The 23,181-nt window shown below is 48.0% G+C and overlaps 1 protein-coding gene across 4 annotated transcripts in view; it reads right to left on the bottom strand.

The window, feature by feature from the left end:
- The window catches only part of ZMAT4 (zinc finger matrin-type 4), a 260,600-nt gene that overhangs the window by 212,196 nt on the left and 25,223 nt on the right, over nt 1-23,181 (bottom strand). Inside the window, exon 1 of one of the 4 annotated variants that reach the window (XM_075123469.1) lies at nt 21,079-21,333. The exons of the other annotated variants lie outside the window; for them this stretch is intronic. The gene's annotated coding sequence lies outside the window, so the exon portion shown is untranslated. Of the gene's footprint in view, nt 1-21,078; nt 21,334-23,181 lie in introns of those variants that run through there. 4 annotated transcript variants of the gene reach the window in all.

The raw sequence follows: 23,181 nt of genomic DNA, 5'->3' as shown, positions 1-23,181 counted from the left end.
CAAAAGTCAACTTTTCAATTCATAAAAGTTTATTAAAAATTTGTTTTCAGTTTGTCCCAAAACAGTTTATTTTTCCAAATTGACATTGAAGCAAGATAATCCATTATTTGCCTCACTCTAGTTATCTGCACTGTTATATTAGCAACATCAGTCATTTATTCATGTTGCCAAAAAGCTCCATTCGGGGATCAGGGCCCAATGTGCTGGGCACTGCACAGACTCCGAGTAAAGCAAAGAGACTCGGACCCAAAAGAGCTCTCAGTCCGGTTATGACAGGGTGCAACAGATACATCCAAAGACATACAAGAAGTGGCAAGACAAGGTGACAATTAAGATGTTTGCATGAATGAGTAGTCAGAGCAGTCCGCGTGTTTCTGTCTATGGTACAACTGCAGTTAGTTTCTCTGTCCAAGGCAACAAGTAACTTTTTTGTGGGTTCTGTACTGTGGCCATAGGGTACAAATCAGTAGCAGAAAGATTTTTATTTAGCATCTTCCAAACTAACTGCCTCCCAGAATGCAACATGCTATTTGTCTGCTTTGATATAAATCACATGATGTTTACAGTAACACTGAGCAAGGATTAATGGCTTTGCTAATTATATCACTATCAGTTGGCTACCAAGAGGACTGGTTATTGCTCAGCTATATCCAAGCCCATTCACCTGGCATGCTGCTGAATTACCATGTGCAGTATATTAGATGTGCCTCATTTTACAGCTTCAAGGACCTTTAAGCCTGCAAGTGTAGTAAGAAAAAAAAAATGTGCTTATTAACATCAAATGAGTAAAGCCTGGAATGCCTATTTATTCCAAGAATGCCAGAAACTAATCCTATCAATTCCAGGGGGCATCTCCTGGAACAGCATTTCCAGATAAATGCCAGCTATGATTTGCATTAACTCAGGCTCAATTGATTTCTCCTCCTGAGCTCATGAAAGCCCAGTTTCAGATCAGCCTCCCATTTAGTCCTCTCTGCTCAGTTGGCTTGCCTTGTTTGCTAGGTATGTGTTTGCTTGACCTACAAGTCATCTGTTTTAATTTGCCTGAGTAAATAGAGGAAGCATTTTTCACATTTTTGCACTGATTGATCTGCAGTGAGATTGAGCTTCGCATCTTCTTCACTCACCCACCTGCCTTCCGCCAGCTTCTTACACACAAGAGCTGTAAAACCTAATTGTCCTTTGTCAAATGTCTGCATTTCTTTTCCGTATGCCTCGCTAATAGCGCACTAAAGAATTTCTGTAGCAGAGACTAATTTTAAAATGCTATTAGCAGGGATGTAGCACTGGAAATACTCAGCTGGTAACAATATCCCAACTGCCTTTTGCATTTTTTCAGTTTTGCTATTTATGACAAGCACAGATAAGATGCAGTTTCAGAGGAAAGTCAAGTATAGTATTTTGGTGCCAAAATAATTCTCCATCTAATGAATGGCCTATGGCTATGACAACAAATGTTTTGTACTGAGAAGACGGTAGCTGTGTCATTCGCCTGGGAACTTACTGCAAAGCTGAAAAGTGGCGAAGGAATGTTTGGTTCAGTGACTGGCTGTACTGCAAACCTGAGTCTGCAGGTTATCCAGTTACGCTGCAGAGACAGACAATGTAAACTGCCTTATACTGCCCTGGTGCCTTTCCAATCTTGATTTCCAAGAATGAATCTCTGTCTATTGCACTAAGCAGTACCCATTAGACTTTCCTGGAGTTGCAGAATAATTTGTCTCAGGCAAAAACTTTTCTTTCTGGTTTTATTGCAAAAGCAAACAGAACAATAGACATTGGAGATCGTCCCTTTATATAGATCACGCTTTGTCCACCCCAGAGAGGGCAGTATAGGATTGCTTCCTACAGCACATCTAGTGCTTTGTCTGGTTTAACTGTAGGTCTCTCAAGTGATAAAGACTCCACCACCTCTGTAGAAGATTGCTAAGCAAGGTTTTAGCTCTGTCAGGGACATAAGAATTGCTGTGGATCAGGATCAGAACAGTCAATCCAGTTCAGTATCCTGTCTCCAGCTATGGCTAGTATGAGGTAAAATGATCAAAATGGACAGTTATACAATGACAAGGCTAAGAGGAAAGTCTCTTCTTAACCCCAGGCAATGAGTGGTTGGATTCTCTTGTGGTTTTCTTTGTATTCTGCCTAAAATGTTCCCTTTCTTAATTCCATCTGACAGCTTCATGTACCTCCCTAAATAATTTCTCTTCATCCCCACATTTCCACTTATCAAATGTTTGCTTTTAAAAAGTTTTACTTACACCATGATAAATACATTGTTTGATGACAGATCTTGGAACAAGTTGCACAATTTAAGATGTGCAAAGAGAGGAGATTAAGAGTCCTCAGGCCAATTCAGGATTTATAGCTAAACAGAATAGGACCTTTTGCCTCAGATGCTTGGAGACAGCAGCTACTGGCAAATAAGTCTGCTTATTTTAGCCAAGACCTTATGGGTCCTAGGCCTCTTTCTGTTCCTGTGTCCTCCAAGGACGTTATGTCCAAGCTAGCATGGACCTATCTATGGATAAGAAGAACAGCCACAGTTACATTAGACAGGCTGTATACAGTTGGGAAGGAATGCCTTGTGCTTCAGAGGATATGATCTTTAGAAAGAAATTCCGTAGGGGCAGGGTCCTCCCTAATTGCCCACTTCAGGGTGTCTTGAACCTTCCATTGAAGCACCTAGTACTAGCCATGGTCATGAGCCAGGTTCCTGGCCTAGATGACCCCAGTCTGATCCCATATAGCAGTTCCCACCACCACACCCGTATATAGCACGTCATAAGTAAATCTCAAAGCGCTTCCCAAAGGAGGTCTGCATCCTTAGCCCCGCTTTACAGATAGGAAAATTGAGGCACAAGGGAGGGAAGGAGCTCCTCCATGGTGACCTACGTAGAACCCAGGCCTCCTAAGTACGAGTATAGTGTACTGCCTAGCCTAGCCTATGTTCCCCATGTAAAGTTTAGCTTACATTTCCATTCCATTGAACCCTTGACTTTTCCCAGTGCCTCATAAGCTGCCATAACTATTTTTAAGAGCTAATAAGTGGCCCCAGGAAAGGTAATTAAATGCAGCATGATCCCCCTTCAGTAGCACTGCCCAGCAGTACACAGCTACCGACTCAGGTACTAGTGCAAATCACAGTAGCCATAGAACGGAGATACCAGCAGACAAACTACCGTTCCCCAGCTGCTCCACGGTGAACAAACAGCTCAACTCCCATTTGGTTTCCAAGGTTTCTCATTTTGATGTTTAACTCTGTATATTTATAGTGCCCCTTGCAACTGAACATGAGCAGGTAAGACAGCCAGGCAGAAGTGTTCCTGAACAGAATGTTTTTCTGTTTTCCATGAGGCGTCAGCAGCTCTTTAAAGTCTCCTCATTACCTTCCATGTTCGATGCAAAGTCAGATTTCAAAGACACTTCAGCTGTGACAAAAAAAATGCAGGTTCTGTACTGAGCCACCTGCAAAGTAGAGCAACATGACCCAGATGAGAAGGGAACTTTGAAAGGATCATGTTTGGGGAACGAGGCTTGCCATTAAAATACCCAAAACCAGGATGGGTCACAGGGAATGTACTCCCTTCCGAATTAGACTCGTAACTTCAGCATTAGGATGCTATGGATCAGGTTGCTAATTTAGACTGTCATTAAGCAATACTTAAATGAATGTGGGTAGGATAATTTCTTCTTTTGCAGAAAGCAGGTTAAGAACTCATTTATATCAGAGACAGGATAAATGGAAACAGTGCATTGGAGCCAACTGATAATCAAGATCACAGCCCACCTCAGGAGCCAGCCTTCCTCATGGGTAATTAGATCTTCCTATATTTTATTAGGAGTCTTGCTTTTTCTCCAACTAGCTGTCGCTCAGGCTGCCCCCTGGGCCTGAGAAAGGGCATTGCTGCTCTGGGAAGAACCTCAGGCAAGCTGGCTTTGAATTATGATGCAAAGGGCCCTGCAGCCGGCCCCAGTTATGTGTCTGCAAAATTCTCTGAAATGCACAGGAGTCTGAACTGACAGGGGCCCTCCCCCATGGTCAGACACAGAGCTTTGAGCACAAATGTACTGAGTCAACTTTATCCTTACAGGCTGGACAATGAGAGCAGCTGAGAGAACACTGAGCATCAGAAGGGGCCCAGGAATTACATAGAAGTAATTTGTGACCAGCTCCTTGCTTCGTGCGCTGCCCGTTGCAGGTCTTCACCAGCAGGGTCATGTCAGCATCTCGGGTGGAGAGAGAATGAGCAGGCTTCAATTCCAGCTGCTGCTTTCACTCAGTTAGGTGGCTTTTAGCTATGCAGATCAGAGCACCACCATCAGAAAATGAAGCAACACAAACAGCCCCTTGCCTGAATCACACCCTAATTATCCTGCCAGTCCCTCTCAGGACACGGGGAAATACCTGGGTCTGGCAGGAGCCCACTCCCAACTCCCTCGTGGGCACTGAAGGGCCCTTGGAGATCAGCACATTCAGCAATAACCACTGAGGATATTTGAGGAAATAGCCTAGTTAGGCATCAAAACCCCATTCCAATCTAGAACGCATGTCACAACTACTGGTCAGAACTGAGCTGTCCTGCAGCGGCTCAAGAGCACAAGGACCAACCTCAGGGCAGACTGCAAGGAACCCGGGCACAAACCCCACACTGGCTGTGGGTTCTGTACTTAGATTTCACCAGCCAGTAACAGCCTTAACATGGAGTCAGATATGGGGTATTCCACACAGGGAGCCTGCCTCTGTAACAGATGTTCCCAGGCACCATGGATCACAGCAATATTCAGGTCACTCCCAGTCCCAAAGGGTCAGTCACTTACCCTTTAGAGCTCACACCGAATACAACCAGAGAGTTATTTAAAAAGTTAAAGCAGGTAAACACACAGTTTTATATAGAATATATGCACGCGCACACACACACGTTCCAATTTCAAAAGTAACAGATGCTTCTATAATATACATCCTTTAGGGCAAACCCAGGGTATACACTGGGGATCTTTTGCTTATGCCTGGTAATCCTTGCTCCCCAGCGCCCAAGCAGCATAAAGATCCAGTTTCTTCTTGTTAGGGGTTTTATTCCCTTTCCCCCCATGCTCTGAGCTGCTAACGCAGCTGACAAGAGGAATTCATCAGGAAAAGTGGGTGGGGGAGGGGGCAGTAAGCAAAATCTTTTGTCCCCTTTAACCTTCTACTCTGTCTGGTGTCGATGGGCCTTCCTTGTGGGGCAGGATGTATGCTCTGCTGGAGAGCAGCATTTCCTGCTGGTTAATATATCTCTCCTGTCTGGGGATTTACTTAGTTAGAGGCTCACAACACGGACGCTCAAGTATTCTCTTATAATGGAGATAGAGACGTTATAAGTGAGATCAATGCCAGCAGCAACTCACAAGCATTCAATAAACACTAAGCACATTCTTATAACTCTAATCCCTATTTTAACAATAGTAACACCCAGGTGAGCCAGACGGATTCCAGCCATGTATTTGTCAGTGTTCCACTGAGCCACAGGGACCTTGGCATGAGCTGGCACCTGCTCTGCCAGTGTCACAGTAACTTTATGAAGGAGAAACCTGTAGACTCAAATAGATGGTACCAGTTTCCTCCTTACACTTCTAAGTAGAATTGAAACCATAAAATGGAATGTTGCTTGCTGGATAATTGCAGCTGCTACACACCGTTCCCTTGGAAGCCTCCCTGGGAACTTCTAAATCATTAAGCAAACCAATCCACGAGTTGGCATGGCTGCAGGATAGAAACACAAGGAGGTGGCTCAAGGCACTCTCTGCAAGGAGACGGATGGGGTATTCCAGGGTAACACTGACCTGGGAATTCATTTACAGCCAATGATCAGGGTATTCTTTAATGACTGTATACGTTAGTCCAGGCAAGTTACAAATAGAACAGCATCAGGCTATCCGCCCAAGAGGTGCTGAATGTCGCCTTCTCAACAGCATCCCAACCCTTCTCAGGCATGCTGCCCTGCCATGCCACCTCAACATTACAGAAACCTCTTGGCAACGTTTATCTACAGCGCACCCAGCGCAGCTAGGCAGTTAGCAGACACAAAGGCAGGTCCATGTTCCTAGAAGCCTCCCAGCCATGCAAAGTCTCCTAGAGCACGGGGCAGGGCATTTTAGCTGCACTGTCAGTTAAGCGCCAATACGCAAAGCGCCTTCGGCCAGCCTGCCCATCTGCAAGATTAAAGCCCTTGAAGCCTCCAGCAAGCCATGCGCCCAACCAAGGCAAGGCCTCGGATACCATTTCAAACCACCTTGAAATCAGAAGGGAAGTACTCAGAGATGCTGGGAACCAGTCTCTGGGGAAGTAGTTAGCAAAGAACGTCAGCTTAAAGCTACAGCAATGTAAGACTTTAGACAAAGCGTACACGGCCCCAAAGCGGGTGCTGTGACTAGGTCAGAATTAAGAGAAAGGGCCTGATTCTCTCCTCAGTGAGACCAGTGTACAGCAGGAGTGACCCACCATCAACAGTGAACTGCAGCACTAACATTAGTGTAAGGTGTGAGCAGAATCAGGCCAGGAACTTTCCTGGAGAGTTGTTGGAGCTCTCACTTGCCTTGTGAGAGATAGCACCTCACCTAGCCCTCGATTGGCCAGGCCAGTCAGGTATCTGTAGTGCCTATCACAGCCATGGTAGTACTTCCCTGGTGGCTAGGCCTGTAGGGCACAAGGTCTCCAGGGCAGGGACTCTGTGTGTGTGTGTTGAAGCGGGACTGTTCTTAATGTTTTCTCTGAATATTGGGGGGTGCCTCAGTTTCCCTATGCAGTTCTTAAGTATCTAGGTGGTGGGGTAAGGGTGTATGATCGTTGCAGAGCCCTAGAGGGTAGGTGTGTGCAGGGGTCTGGACACAGAGGATGGCCGACACCCTGTTTCCTGGCAACTGATGGCCTGGCCCCTCCCCCCTGCAAGGTGAGAGCTAAAGGGTTGGAGAACAAAGGAATCAGGTGACCTCCTGGCCCGGGGAAAGGGACAAAGCCCAGAGGAGGGGGGGCTGGAGAGAGTTTCAGTTTGGGGCTGGGGACAAGGAGTGAAGTGCAGATGTGGTTGTCTAGCTCACTGCCCCCCAAAATGGACCCGGCTGAGGGGTCCTGTTCTCTGCACCTGCAAGCTCTGTTTTAGACCATGTTCCTGTCATCTAATAAACCTCTGTTTTACTGGCTGGCTGAGAGTCCCATTTGACTGCGGAGTTGGGGTGCAGGACCCTCTGGCTGCCCCAGGACCCCGCCTGGGCGGACTCGCTGTGGAAGGCGCACGGAGGGGTAGAGGATGCTGAATGCTCTGAGGTCAGACCCAGGAAGGTGGAAGCTGTGTGAGCTTTTTTTCCTGCAGACAGTCTGCTCACAAAGAGGAGACTTCACCAGAGCCCTGCCTGGCTTCGTAGGGAGCAGTTCCAGAGCATCGCCCGGTGACAGGAGGTACCTCAAGCACTCAAGAGCCGTAAAATGACAAACGACAATAACCTCCGTGCGTCCATATACGTGAGCAAGGCCCTTCTCTCTGCTAAGCAAATAACCACGAGGCCCTAGGAGAAGGGATGGCATGAGGCGTCTCTCCACTGCATAAGGGGTAGCGAAGTACCGACCGCAGAGCAGACCCTCGTACAGACATTATAGTAAAAAAAAAAAAAAAAGAGGAACTTTCCCTAGGGTTTAACCATTTTATCTAATTATCTAATTAAAACTTGCCCTAAAATTCCAGCTTCAGGCTTTCCCCTCAGCCCTTCTCTCTGTAAGTTTACATCTGGGGAAGTTTGGTGTGGGGCCAGCTCTGTGGGCTTGACTGCCCTACAGGGGCCTGCCTATGGCCACATGTAGTGACTGAATGGCTTGTTACCTGTTGCTGGTGCCACAGGGGGCTGCCTCTTGCCCTGGATGGCAGAACCAGCACAGAACAGATGCATCTACAACCTCATTCCTATGGCCCCTGAAAAGGATGCTGATCATGGTGGGTCGAGGTGGTTTGACCTTGCTCTCTTGTGTCCCTCTGCTTATCCTGCTGCTGCTGCTGCCATGAGTCATCTTGATCAAACTTCCAGGCAAGACAACAGAAATCTCACCTTTTCCTACCATCTGTTGAATGTACATTCCCTGGGGGTACTTGTGCCTTAAAGGCATCTCCTGGTGTCCTGAGTAAGGCACTTTATATGCAACCAATCCTTGTTTACTTCACTGAAGGTTCTGACTGGCTGACAGGGAGGTCTTCATTTACAATGCAATTAGCGTTCACAGCCACAAAGCAAAAATTAACTGACGTAGATTTTAAGATGCTAAACGAAAAAGCAAAGCTTTTATTTTTTGCTCCTTCTTAATTAGTTCATTAGTCTGCAAATTATGAATCAGAAAGTCATCTCATCTCCATGTCTCACAGCCCAGAAACTCGTCAATTTCTGAATTTTCTGGGGACCAGCTTTTACCTTTTCATCTTTAAAAAGAACTCTAAAAGCAGCAAACAATTAGAGAAACAAATAATGAACCAGCTTGTGTACTCCAGATTGGCTACACAATGAAGAGATTCCCCTGTAATTGGACTGAAATGGAAGCTTTTGAGTGCTTCACCTACCACCGCTCAATGGGAAACATGAGCAAATCAGATGGCATATTCTCACCAAAGCAACACGTATTCTCAGCCTGTACCAGCTAGGAATACAAAAGCTGCTTCCAGCCTTCTGACTTATTTAAAACAATCCAATGTTTAAAGCAATTCAATCCTACAGTCAGTCAAGAGAGAGAGATGATTGTAAAAAGGGCCCGGAGTTGAGGAAAGAGCAATTTTAGAAGCATCCAGACCACAGGTATCCACTCCAACATTCTCCCCCGTGATAATCAGGGCATCTCCTTTGGTTTAGCTTGGGAAGTTTTAACCCCATGAGTTTGGATGGACCAGGATCAACAAGGCCACGGTTACAATATTAATAACATCCTTAAAATAAAAAGCACAAGACCACCCTTGAAGTTGTTGCAACACAAACATCATTACTGAAACATTAACAAAACAATCCATATAAAATTATGGTACATTTGTCAAGGAACATTATTCTGGAGAACGATTTCCTAGCACACTGACTGCACAGGTCCTCAATTAAAGACTGTTTTTGTGCAAAATGTGCCACCCAGTGGTATATGTTGGTAACACAGGAACATTTTCAAAAGCGCTCAGTGCCCATTGGGACACTTAGGGCCAGGTTATCAAAGGGCACAGCACCCAACTTGATAATTTATAGATATCTGAAGATCAATTATCCCCTCTCCCAGTGCACTGACCCAGCCCATGCAGAGCTGCCAGCAATCACAACTTCATTTGTCTCAGTAGACCCCTCCACTGCTCACTGTCATTCACAAAGCCCCACAGGTGGGCAGGGGACTTTGCAAACAGGTAGGAAGACAAGGTCCCTACTCCAAAGATCTTGCATATTATGGGCCATGTTATTCCCATGTGGGAAATTGCCACCGACATTTGCACATTTTCGCTTGCATTAGAAACTCAGAAAGTTTCTGGGATGGGTGGGGCTGCCCATGGATGTGGCTGAGCCCTCAAAACCAGAAACTCCCTTGAGATCTTGGGGGAAACCAGAAAATCTGTGACTCCACACTGGCTCCCAACCCACCTTGCTCCTCTCTGCATTCTTGGCAAGATGATTCCTGCAGAGTCGCATGTGGGACCAGGACACTCAGCGAGGAGCTTGGAGTGCAAAGAGCACAGGAGTCTCCCTAGGATGCACAATCCATTAACACATGGCATCTTATCGCTTCCTTCCTCAACTCCGACAATAGTGCACATCAGATGCACCTCTTCTGTGCGGGTGGATGAAGCAGAGAAAGGAGGGACCCCTCACAAGGGGGGAGAGTGGAGAGATCTCTGTAAGCTAGGAAGAAAGGCCCAGTTGTCTAGCTCAGCAATTGCATTGGGGTTGGTTTTATGTAGCTCCACTGGCTTCTTCCAGGACCTTTTTCCAAGGACAGGTGCACTGCTGGAGTAGCTATTCCTATTCATGAGCAAGGTAAGACGATCTGCACAGAGTCCGTCTCGGGCCCCGTCCTAAAGCTAGAACTAGGAGCAGATTAAATTTGTACGTAGCTCTGGAAGGCACAGCAGTGCTTTTCTAGGACTGAGCTGAAGAAACTAATATCTGCAGGCAAACAATGGTTCTTGATCGTAATTTACCTGCCGCTGTCTGCCCTGCTCTTAATTCTGTTTTGTAATAGCAGAGGATTTGGCTTCTAGACTGCAATTTAATACTTCCATAAAAGTGACTCAAGTACCCTGCCATTAAGTCAGTTTTACTTTGAGAAAACAGTCCATGTATTATTAGATGCTAATCAATTAGAGGGAGGGACCATCAGGTCTACAAATGAACTGTGTTCAAAGGGAAACCGTTCTGTCTGGAGAAGCAGAAATCTCAATTAGCTGGTGAAAGTCATTTCTTTAACTGGCTTTATGAGCAGGAGTTGCCCATAGCCTTTCCAGAAGTACCTCGATGGCCATTGAACATGCACAGCGGGAGCTGAATGTACATTAGGAAGTTGCTCAGGAGAAGGGGGGGAGGGATAGCTCAGTGGTTTGAGCATTGGCCTGCTAAACCCAGGGTTGTGAGTTCAATCCTTGAGGGGGCCATTTAGGGATTTGTGGCATAAATTGGGGATTGGTCCTGCTTTGAGCAGGGGGTTAGACTAGATGACCTCCTGAGGTCCCTTCCAATCCTGATATTCTATGATTCTATGATAAGCCCGAAGTGGGAGAGGTTGATTATAGACAAAGAACACCCACCTACTGCCTCATCTTAAAGAGGGGAGAGGGCTCTGGAAATAGCCAGCAGCTTTCAAGCAGCTAAGCAAGGCTCTCAGACTCCAGAGCCTGTGAAAATCATGCCAGTTGTACTCGTTTAGATGCCATTATTAAATCAATTACCAACCTGCATATTGTCACCATTGTAAGTGGAGCCAAGGGAAAAGTGGTTTGTGAATATTTATTCACATAAAAAAAGCCAGTTCCCCCACAGCGACCCTCTCGCATTTGCCTCCACTGAACATTTGCAGGCTTAAGTCTGATTAGAGCGAAAGCACAGTTCAAACTCAAACATGGGAATAACTGCAGAAAGTGAACGCAAAATTTTACAAGCAAATATTCCACAGGCAAAGCCACATGACTAGGTGTGCTGGTGAGTGATGTCAGCAATCCGATCAGGAACAAACAATAGCACCTAGTGAATTCCCAATTGTCAACTGGGAACATCCACAATGAGCCACGTGCAAATGATCTACAGACCAAGAATTGTTCCCTGAAAATATTCACAAATCATTTTGGAGGACGGATGTGTTTGGGAATTTCACTTTCTGCCCAGGAACAAAACAAGAGGTGAAATTCACTCAGACAGTTTGTTCTGGATTATTCACGCATCTCTGGGTGAGAGACCCAAGTTACAGGAAACTCCCTCTGCTCCTCTTGGGACAAAATTAGGGGTCTCTTCCCCCAGCCAAAGGGAGGAAGAAAAGCTTTTCAGAGGGATATTTATAAAACATTTATTTAGTTGTTGGGGCTTATATTTCACTGACCAAGAGAACAAAGCTACTACAGGAGGGCTTCCCTCTCCCAGCCAAAACACACACACAGAGTCTCTGCCCCGAAGAGTGACAATCTGAGCAGGGCCAGCTCCAGGCGCCAGCGAACCAAGCAGGTGCCTGGGGCAGCAAATGGAAAGGGACGGCAGGACGTCGGGCTCTGGGGCGGCAATCCGCCCTTGGCGGCGGCAGGAATTCGTCGGCCGCTCCGTCACAGCGCGTTTCACACTCGGCGGTGGGGACGCAACTCTTCAGTCGCCGGCAGCAATTCGGTGACCGCGCCATCACTCGGCCTCTGTGTTCGGCGGCAAGGTTTTTGGTTTTGTTTTGTTTGCCGCTTGGGGCAGGAAAACCACTGGAGCTGGCCCTGAATCCGAGTAGACTGACCAGGCAGAGGGGCGACAGAAAGAAAGCGCTAGGGCGACTTTCCCAGTTGCAGAGACAGAACTGAGGCACAGCTATCTAGTGACTTGCCCCAGGTCACTCAGGCCACAGGAGAATCCAGCCTGCCTCACCCCAGTCTACTACTTCAATGAAGAGACCATTTTTATCTCCGAAGTTTGGTTTCCGGCCCACACAACAGGTCAGTGATGACATGGATTCAGAACCTCACAATCAAGGACACTGTCCGTAACGCCCTGTTCTTCCAGACGCCCACGTCGAAGCCTTGGTCTCCCCCTCACCAGGCCCCCTTTGGGACAAACACATGCTGGCTGATGCAGCCAGCGCCCCGCATGCTCTCTGCTGAGCGGGCTGCATCAGCTGCTTTTCCTAGCGCTACTTGGCCTAGATTGCAGGGTCCATTTGTCAGTAAGCCTCTTACCCTGGGCTCGGAGCATGGGATTTCAGCTTGGTGCCTCAGTGTGAAGCTGATAAATAGGAGGCTGTTTTTATTGGTGCACATTCTAGTTAGAAAAGTTTTAGATGTCTTGGTGTTCATATTTCAATTGAGATTTATATCCCGGAGAACAATGCGCGGTTATAAGAGAGCGCCACTCTCCCGGCCAAGGCAGCTAATTCTCAGCCACATCTTTCTTAGCTATTTTCTGGCTCCCAACTTTGACTCATTGTCTATTGTTGCACAGCTGTCAAGCGTAACAAGGGGAGCTGTGTCGCTGCTTACCCAGTGCAAGGGAGTTCCATTATGCAGGGAAATTTCCCTGCTTCGCTCAGGCTTTGTCTCTTAACCCTCGCACTGCTGTTCACGTGCACAAGGCACTCACGATGTGAGCAGGGGCAAGAGAAGAGGAAGGAGACGCTGGGTCTCACTTTAGAGGCTACCTCAGCAGAAAGGTGGGTGTCATACAGCCACCAGGTTCACACCTGAAACCTTCGTGGGTGAAACGTGCAGAAGAATCTAGTTCATTCATGGAGCTGCAAGGGCAGAGTCCTCGGCCAGATGCCCCGTCTCGCCCAATCATTCCAACTCCCCATGCCATCGCCAGTGCACCTAATCCAACCTGTGTAATCAGGCTGAAATCACTGTAAACGCTCAGCTGACACATGCTCCTTGTCTAAAGCCTGGCTTCTTCTCTGGGAAAGCAACAAACGCTCCAGAGAGGGCAGCGCTGAAACAGACTGGGCCAGAGCTGCAAGGTGCTCAGCATCCTCCCAGGATCAGGCCCCACCTACTCAGGCTAGAGGGAAAGCTTTACTAAAAGAGCCCTGGCCAATAAATTCAGTCACTACTGCCCCTCACCAGCGGATGCCCCAAGCACAAACCCACACAGAATCACAGAATATCAGGGTTGGAAGGGACCTCAGGAGGTCATCTAGTCCAACCCCCTGCTCAACGCAAACCAATCCCCAACTAAATCATCCCAGCCAGGGCTTTGTCAAGCCTGATCTTAAATACATCTAAGGAAGGAGATTCCACCACCTCCCTAGATAACCCATTCCAGTGTTTCACCACCCTCTGAGTGAAAAAGTTTTTCCTAATATCCAACCTAAACCTCCCCCACTGCAACTTGAGACCATTACTCCTTGTTCTGTCATCCACTACCACGGAGAACAGTCTAGATCCATCCTCTTTAGAACCCCCTTGCAGGTAGTTGAAAGCAGCTATCAAATCCCCCCTCATTCTTCTCTTCTGTAGACTAAACAATCCCAGTTCCCTCAGCCTCTCCTCATAACTCACGTGTTCCAGTCCCCTAATCATTTTTGTTGCCCTCCGCTGGACTCTTTCCAATTTTTCCACATCCTTCTTGTAGTGTGGGGCCCAAAACTGGACACAGTACTCCAGATGAGGCCTCACCAATGTCGAATAGAGGGGAACGATCATGTCCTTCAATCTGCTGGCAATGCCCCTACATATACATCCCAAAATGCCATTGGCCTTCTTGGCAACAAGGGCACACTGTTGACTCATATCCAACTTCTCATTCACTGTAACCCCTCACAAAGCTGCCACGCTCCGTTCAGGTATCAGGCACCTTTCCTGAATGAGGCGTGTCTATTACTAAGAAATGCCACGTGTTCTCACTTCAATTGCATTGAGCAACTGAATTTTTTTCAAAAAACAAAAATAGAATCTTTGTTTCCAGTTTTCTTTTTTTTGCTTTTGTTTTTTCCCTTTTCTGTCCCCCTCTCCTCCACCACCCCATTCTGTTCACTGGGAAAGGGGGGAAAAGGAGCAGGGAGGGGATAAAAACAGAGCCAAAAATGTTTTGGTTCTCTTTTTTCCATTGGAAAAAATGGAAGGTCTCAATCGAATTAAGCAGCTCTCCACGCAATGTTTGTTTGGGTGGACAAGCTGCTCTTTGTTTGAGAAACATTCTGACCGCATGCCCAGCTGTGACTATCAGTGTAATTACTGGGATTGTGGCAGCACCCAGGGGACGCAGTCTGGGGATCGAGGTCCCGCTATGCCGGGACAAAGGCAGCCCTCTCCATTGTTGAACATTTGTCATCATTACCACACGGGCATGATGCATTTAGCACTTTCAGAACTCATAAGATGACAGTTCCTGTGTTTTGGCTTATACTGGGCACTGGATCATCATAACCTCATTGCATCAACTGCCCCGCTCTGCCCTCTCAGCCATGGATTGAGAGCTAGCAGAGTTCCCGTAGCAAGGACGCATCTGGAAGTGCCTGCTCACTGACTGCCCTAGCTGTCTTACTAAGGGCTTGTCTACACTGGCACTTTACAGTGGTCTCACTCAGGAGTGTGAAAAAACACCCCCTTGAGCGCAGCAAGTTTCAGCGCGGTAAAGCACCAGTGTAGACCGTGCCCCAGTGCTGGGAGCTGCGCCCCTCGTGGAGGTGGGTTTTTTTAGAGCCCCGGGAGAGCGCTCGCCCAGTGCTCTCCCGCCACGACACAAGCCGCGTGAAAGCGCTGCCGTGGTAGTGTAGACGGGCCCCAGGGGACAGAAGAACCAGCTAATGAAAGCTATTTGCTCAGCCGCTGGTTGCTGTGCTGCACCCAACTTTAGGTCAAAAAGGGCAGAAAAAAGATTTAGAACAAATATTTCTTTGAAAAGTTTGACCTATTCTACAAGTGGGTTGCAAAACAAAAGGGTTTCTTCAAAAATTTTCAAATTTTTGTCTTTGTGAAAATTTTTGCCCAGCTCTAGTATTTGATTTCTTTAAAATCCAAAGTGCTTTTGAATCACACTGCAAGACAGCACCATGGTAATCCTCTAACAAGCAATGAGGGTCCAGGAGCACAGAGCCACGGGGCCACATTCACCACTGGTATAAATTGGCGTAACTCCATTGTCATCAAAGGAGATCCCGCCATAGGTACCCACTGCAAATGTGACCCAGTGTGAGCTCTCCTGGTGCCAGCAATATCCTCTATGCTCCAGCCATGCCTGCTGGGGACTTGTGTTCAATATTTGATTAAAGAATGACTTGCTCCCCCCAGTTTGAGAAACAAGCTGGTTTCTGAGGCCACAGGGGAATTGTTTAGTATAATTTATGGGCATAGTTAGCAGAATTATTACGGCAGACTTTCCTTGCACACTGTGTCTCCTTGGGCGGTCTCAGAAGGAGTTCGTCACTGGTGGTGAAGGGGGGACTCCAATAGAGGTGTTTGTAAGCGGTAAAGGTTTGTTTTCCTGATCTGTGCAAGTTTCTTGTCCCCCTCTGTGCTGCCACTTCCCCTGGGTCAAACAGTTGGGCTGATCCTAGGAGCTGCAGAGCACCCTCCCACCTCCTTGGACCTCAACAGGGACTGGCCTGAGGGAGGTTTCACAGAATGGTTTCAATGGGAGCAGGATTGGGCCCTGGCACAGCCCCCATGAGGACAGTGCATCCCTGGGTTTGTTTGGGGAAGAGGTTTCTGTTCCCCTCGAGCTGTTCCTCTAAGTCCCTCACCATAATGGCGCGACATGGATCACTATTAGTCAAAACAGACCCCTCAGCTCAGCTCAGGGCCCTGGTGTGCTGGGCACCGATCCCACCTGCAGTGAGAGACAGTCCCTACCCCAGAGAGCTCAGTCTAACTGGACACAGGATGGTTTGATACACAGGGAGCTGCAGTGAGGAAATAGCAGGGGCCAGGGTTTCATGAGACCTTGGCACCAACGTGGGTTTCTTTTGAAAGGTCTGGCCCAGCCATGCCAGGAGTTAACCCACAGCTCCTGAGTCACTGGCCAGTGCCTTCCTCCAGGCTGTCCTGCCTCCCTAGGGAAGAACAGTGCTTTACCTTCAGGAAAGGCGAGTTAATAGCTGGCAAATGCTGCCTTTCCCCAAGGACTCTGCAGCAGAACCGCATGCAGGAACTGTGCCTTTTTGGCAGGGCTTGGAGGTCGTCTATAACCTTAGCGCTGTCAGCTTTTCCCCCCTCAGGTCGCGAGAAGCGAGAGTCGCTTCCTCTCAAACGCTGAGCCATTGAGCAGATTAGCTTGCCAGCTCCAGCTAATGGCAGACAGGTGAAACTCCTGTCAGGCCCCGCTGTCACTGCCAGGGTCCCACCCCATGAAGGATGAGGGGATTTGGCTGGAGCAACAACATTGGCCTTGGGCTGAGTCCAAAGTGTTCTTTGGCGGCAGGAGAGAAAGAAAAACATTGCTGTCACCCAAGCTGCAAATATATGTCCAGGTTTTCTGGAGAGACTAGAGAAAATAAAGCTCTTGCAGCTCCTTCCTCCTGCAGCAACACGGCCCTGCTGTAAGCTCCCTGCTGACTTTGGCACAGGGCAGGTGGCCGCTAATCAGAGCGGAATTCATTTCCCAGGTTTGCAAAGAACAATTTGAAATTTGTCCAGAGCACTCAGCAGGTAACGTACAGTGAATGAGGTGCCCAACCCACTGCCTCTCCCACTCTCCTCCCATTCCCTTGGCAGAAAGAAAGGGAAATTAACTTTAGGGTGGGGGTGCGGGGGGCTGTTAACCTGTTTCTGTTAAATTCTCTTCCCTCTGCAGGTTAGGGGCCTCTGCTCCTTTTGGAGCTTCCTTTTCATGCTGCTCCCTGGGATCTGGGGCCAAAAGTCTCAGCTGTAAACTAAGCATTCAGTCCTACAAGGAGGCAGGCCCCTGCACCCATACAAAGTCCCGCTGAATTCCAGGATGCAGGGATCCATCGGCACCATGCTCTTAGGCCTACAGCCTGTGCCTGCTCTCGCTGGAGTCAGCCTGGAGCGCTACACACAGCTTCAGCAGGATTGGGCCTCACTTGGAAACCCCTGGCAACCTTTTTGAAATAAGCTGCTCCCTGGGGAGCTGTGTGAGGGAGCCCTGTAGGAAGGGATTCCCAGCACTGCCAAGGCTACCTGAAAAAACTCTTTCAACCGATTGGGAAAGGGCAGCTGCCATTTGCTCTAGCGGATCGGAGGAGAGTGGATTTTGCATGGTTTCCCCCACTGGTGAGAATCCTTTCAGCTCAACTCTTGCTAGCAGCAGGGTTAGCCTATACTTTACCCTCCATCTCCCTAGGCCCCCCGCCAGTCTCTACAGTACCAGAGATGAGTTTGCTCAACAGGCTGCTGTAACTCAGAGGAGCCGGGGGGGGCTGTCTAGTCTGTAGTAAGCAGATGGGCAAACAGGGAATTCTATACAAACAATAAGACTTAAACAGTCAGGGAAATTGTAACAGAAAAGCCAAGACATTCCAAGCCAAGTAATTTTTGTTTTCCTAAGGGCACAGTCCGCATCAGCCAACTTTTAATATCCTGTCTAATTCGAACAGGACTCTTATCACTTATGATAGATGGCTTGGGAGGGCTGGGATTTCATCGTTTTGACTTAAGACAACAGAAAATTTCCCTACACCACTCCCCTCTCTGATTTTCATTTGTCAAATTCTAGATATTTGTGGGCCCCAATCTGGACTCCCTAATGGAGCCGATCATCATCATTATGAGATGCTAACCGAGTGCAAATGAATGTCACAGGGCCTAGAATACAACAGTACTGCCATTTATAGTGTAAGACTGTTACTTTTATTAGTGATCAACCACAGGAGTTCAATTATTCCAACAATCGCTGTTTTACAGTTGGTAAGAAGGATCCAAGAAAACGTTTCTCTGTCTTTAAATGATTGCATAAAGCTGGCTGAAAACACACCATTTGAAGTCCAAATAACATGAAGCTGAATGTTACCTGTCATAAATTGTTAGCCTTGTCCAACATGGTTGGTGAGGTGCTGGCTGGACTGAGGAGAGCACATGGAGTTCTGTCGTTTAGGCAGCCTAACTAAACTAATTCTCTTCCAGGAGAGAGACTGCAGCAATCTACTACTTGAAAAGAACAACACACAGACAAATCACAGAGCTTTTCTTAAGCCTCTTATTTGTATATCATGGCAGCATTAAGCGTAATTAGAGGCTGTATAATCAGCGAGAATAAAGAAATATGTAGTAACTGATGCCATATTTTATAAATATTCGAACTGTTTAAGAAACTGAAAATGTTTTCAAAAGAAATATGTTAGCATAATGATTATAAAGTCTTAAATGTGAGTGAGCTGCTTTCCAAGGCTGGGTTTAGACTCAATCTCAGGAACATAAATAGAGTTAATTACCTTATATGCGAGCGGGATGTTTGCACATTCCAGAAGAGTGTGCTTTTTCCAACATGCTAATTCCAACACATTCTACCCTGTGCAATTTCTTCTTTTATGCACAGCACCTCTCTCACACACACACACTTCAGTACTTGTAGTGGTGAGCCTTGGAAATTGATTGAGACATCAACTGCCCACCCATAGGTTAACTGGATATTCAAGTGCAAATGGGGCTTTTCTGAATTCACCCTGCCAGGGAGACTGCATTGATGTGCAAATCGCAGGCAGCATAGAGAAGCCTCGGATCTATACAAATGTCTAACTCACGGTTCCATTTTCTAAACAAGAAGCCCTTGCCCTAAGGAGAAAGTGGAGGGCTTATTACTGAAAATAGGCCTTGTGATACCGAACGAGATTCACCCCTGACAGCACAAGGCTGATGGGATGGGCCTGCGGCCTTCAGTGGGAATTCAGCAGTGCCTCAGCCAGGTCATACTGGCTCCTCTGCAGAGGTGAGTTCCACCCACCGTGAATCCCTAGTTACTGCACTGTGGGCAATGTAATCTCCTCCTTGCCTGGCTGCTCCATGCTTAGACCGAGCTCTGTGGGGCAGGTACTGTCTTTTGCTTGGTCTGTGCAGCACCCAGCCCAAAGCGGGCCTGCAAGCTGCTACTGCAATGTAAATCGCAATGCTAGCACTCTGCATTATACCGTGGAGCCACTCGGACCTGTGCTCTGCTCTTCATTACACCAGTATAAATCCCGCCCGACTGCTGCGGAGTTCCCCCAGCGTAGGGGGCAGCCAGGGCTGGTGCTCTGACAACTCAGACTGACCCTTTGCTGTGAAGTGGTAGAGAGACAAGGCGGGTGAGGTAATACCTTCTACTGGAAGAACGTCTGCCAGTGAGAATTGGTCCAGTAAGAGATATTACCTCACCCACCTTGTCCCTCTAACATCTTGGGACTGACAGGCCTACAGTGACACTGCACACAACAACGTGAAGTGCGTTAAGCAATTACAGCAGTTCAGTTTCTGTACTGACTTTATCCTTCCAGCTCAACTCCTCACAATCGAGCTGGGGTGGCATGAGTGGCGAGTCCATGACATGGCTGGGAAGGAATATTCTTTCCTGAGGGCCATTAGAGGACACTCTGATGCCCAGAGCTCATCTGCTGTATGACTCAAGTGCGGAGTTACATACGAAGGTGAATAAAATACAACCTGACTCTAAGGAGACTTTACATAACCAGAGCTTTGTTGTTCTCAGAGATAACACCACCACAGATTTGGATCCACAGGACACAGAAACATGGCTAATTTGTAAAGCCTTGGTAATGATAACCAAAATGTAACAGTATGGACGTGTGCTCAGTTCCACAGAGTGTGACAACTTACTTGGAAAGTCATGACTGTGTAGATAGATTTGCAAAGATGCCCTCTTGCTGGGATCTCTGAGCTCAGCCAGCCCTGGGCTTTCTGGTTTCTATGGTCAGTTAATGAGCTGGCATCCCCACTAACTCGTTGCTTTTAATCATCTCCGAGAAAACAAACCCTTTATCCTCTAGCCAGGCAGAGCAGTTAATTAGCGTTGTCTAAACATTTCTTACAGTGAGGAGAAGAGTGCCTCTCCAGACAGAGTGGGGTGCTCAGGGCACCACACCCTGAACCCTAGTACTTAATACAAGCACGGCATTTAATGCCCACTACAGCCACAGACAATGTGCGTACTGACTCTGCTACCCTCTGCCCCCGGCACCAAGCCCACATGCTCTGCCATAAGCAGCTTGTAGGGAGGAGGCCCATGAGAAAGGCAACCCTCTCCAGAAACACCAGGGCACAGAGGGAACCTTTTACAGTGGTAACCTGATTAGCAAAGGGGAACCCCCTGTAGCACCAGGGAAGGGAGGCAAGGATCACGCGCTCTGCAGACAGGTGTGGGACAAGGGGCAGCCTCTTCCCTGTTAGAAGAAAAGGAGTACTTGTGGCACCTTAGAGACTAACCAATTTATTTGAGCATGAGCTTTCGTGAGCTACAGCTCACTTCATCGGATGCATACCGTGGAAACTGCAGCAGACTTTATATACACACAGAGATCATAAAACAATACCTCCTCCCACCCCACTGTCCTGCTGGTAATAGATTATCTAAAGTGATCATCAAGTTGGGCCATTTCCAGCACAAATCCAGGTTTTCTCACCCTCCACCCCCCCACACACAAACTCACTCTCCTGCTGGTAATAGCCCATCCAAAGTGACAACTCTCTGTTAGAGAACCTCCCACTTGTTGGTCTGTAGCCGCTAGGGGCTCGCACATCCGTTAGCCACTCCACTCTCTCTAGAGCAGAGCAAACAACAGCCAATAGACAACTAGAGAGGGGTGGGGGGGACACACTCCTATCAGCACACCACCTACAGCCAGGTGCACAGCCTGCAGGTCCCCCCAGCCACCACATCCGCCGTCCTTGTAGCTCAGATACACCCCACTGACAGCACCTGTACCAGCTCACAGGGTTCTCTCCTCAGCCCCCCAATCTAACCGACATGAAACAGCCTCACCTGAGTCTTTTCCACCCTGGTTTGTCCTGGTCTTGCCACAGACTTGTGCTCATCTGACCCTGAGGAGAGGGAGACTCCCAGGTCCTTCCCTCCCTGGTGTCTGCTTAGCTAGTTAGACCTTTCAACACTCCTTGCCAGCTGAGGCTTAGCACCAAAAGCCCAACTGTGCCTCAGCCCCTTGCCCCAGGCAGCTTCTTTCTGACAGGCTTCTCTGGCTGTCCCTACGCTCAGCATTATCACTCCAACCCAAAGAGAGCTGGCTAGGCTCCCCCTGCCTGGGGCCCTGCTTGTTCTCTATTACCCTCTCAGCTGCTTCCCCCAGCTGCGAGTGCTGGCTCATTCATCAGCCACAGGTGCATCCCCTTTCAGGCTAAGATGGCAGCCCTGACAAGCTGGTCGCTGCACCCCTCCTACAGGGACCATGCCCCCTGTGACAGGGAGTCACCTGTGCTCATGTGATGTTCCCTTGCCCAGGACAGGGAGATCAGAGAGGTGCAGGGCCATGCTGCACCCATGGTCTGGAGAAGGTAGGATGTCATCGGTCCCCATATGTCTGGGGTCAGTCAAGCCCTGCGACCATGTTGCTGCATTTCACACCCCAGCTTCCATTAAGGAGTTTGCATTCATTGGAATTTGCTGTAAGTCGCTTTGCTCCTTGTAGATGAAATAACCTTGCCCTAAAACACAGCATTTCATGTGCCTTCCTCCTGAGTTGTCACGTATCTCCCCCACCATCGGGAATCTGTGGAGAGCAGCCCAGTGCACACTAATTGCTTTAGCATGTGGGAAGCAGAAAAACAGCCAGGCTCTGCATTGAATTAAACAATTATTTTACTCTTCTTAGAACCTCTCTCCAGGCTGAGCACCTTCACAATAGCCTAATCCTTTCTGCAGGGATGTGCAAGGAAGCCTGGGCTGCATGTTGTCAGCTGTCCTGCAGAGACTCAGGAGCATGAGTGCCAACCTCAGGGCAGACTTAAGACCCAAGGCACAAAACACAAATTGGCTATGAATCCTATACTTAGATTTCACCAGCCAGTTAGTTATCAAGTGTAAACTCTTCAGCATTGTAACAGCGTAAACCTGGTGTCACAGACATCCCCTTGGGTACTCCGATCTGTCTTGCTACCCAGGGGAGCCTGCCTTTGTGATAGATGGTCCCTTGCACCCAGGATCACAGCAATGCAGGTCACACCCAGTCCCAAAGGGCTAGTCACCCCGGTCAGTTGCACCACAGAGCTCACACCAAAGCCAATGCTTATAGCCAGTCCTGTAATAAACGATATAAAGATTTATTGCACAAGAAAAGGAAACGAGTTATTTACAAGGTGCAAGTGGGCTCCCAATACAAATGCTCAGAGATTACCGTACAATTTTGGATACAGATGGAGCCTGGTGCACCACACTCCCCTCTTTGCATGTTGAAATCACTCCATTCTTTGCCTGTCCTATTAATGCTGACAATTCAACCGGTGCCATCCAAAGCCTCTGCCCAGGAGGCCTGCCAAGTAGCCAGTGGGGTACACTAGCCATCTAACCCCTTTTCCTGAAGCTACAAGCTGAGGACTAGGCTGAATCTGCCCGTTTGTGCAGCGTGGCAGGAGGCATCAGATGGTGAAACTCTGCTTGGTCGAAGTCTCTCTGCAGGTCAGAATTGTGTAATTAACGTAAAATCATGGCATTAGGTTTTATGAACTCTCCTGGTAGTGAGATCACAGGACACGTACAATGGATTATATCTGTGATCTGCTGGATTTGGAGGGTTTAAATAATCATTGTTACAAATGGCACTGCATCAAGTATATTGTACTGTAAGACACTGGGCTTTAGGGGATGAATCAGAGCCAGTGTGTGCCGGCTTACCCCAGGGAGAATTTGACCTATTAGAGCCCCTTCTCACAACCATTTTGGAACAGGCTAATGGCTCTCCTACACTGTGGTCCCAATGCACCTTCACTCTGAGCATGTCCAAGCACAGGCCCCAAGGCAGCTTTCCTGAGGGTTCCCGAGGACTCACCAGTCACTTTGGCTAACAGGGAAGCTGCCGAGGCTGCAGGGCCTGCTGAGCATGTCCAGCCCAGTGTTGCAAAGTGAAGGGAGTAG

The sequence above is a fragment of the Caretta caretta genome, chromosome 26, assembly GCF_965140235.1.
Source record: "Caretta caretta isolate rCarCar2 chromosome 26, rCarCar1.hap1, whole genome shotgun sequence".
Classification (NCBI taxonomy): Eukaryota; Metazoa; Chordata; order Testudines; family Cheloniidae; genus Caretta; species Caretta caretta.
Note: the sequence above shows the minus strand (reverse complement) of the source record. Positions and strands in the feature narration are given on the sequence as shown.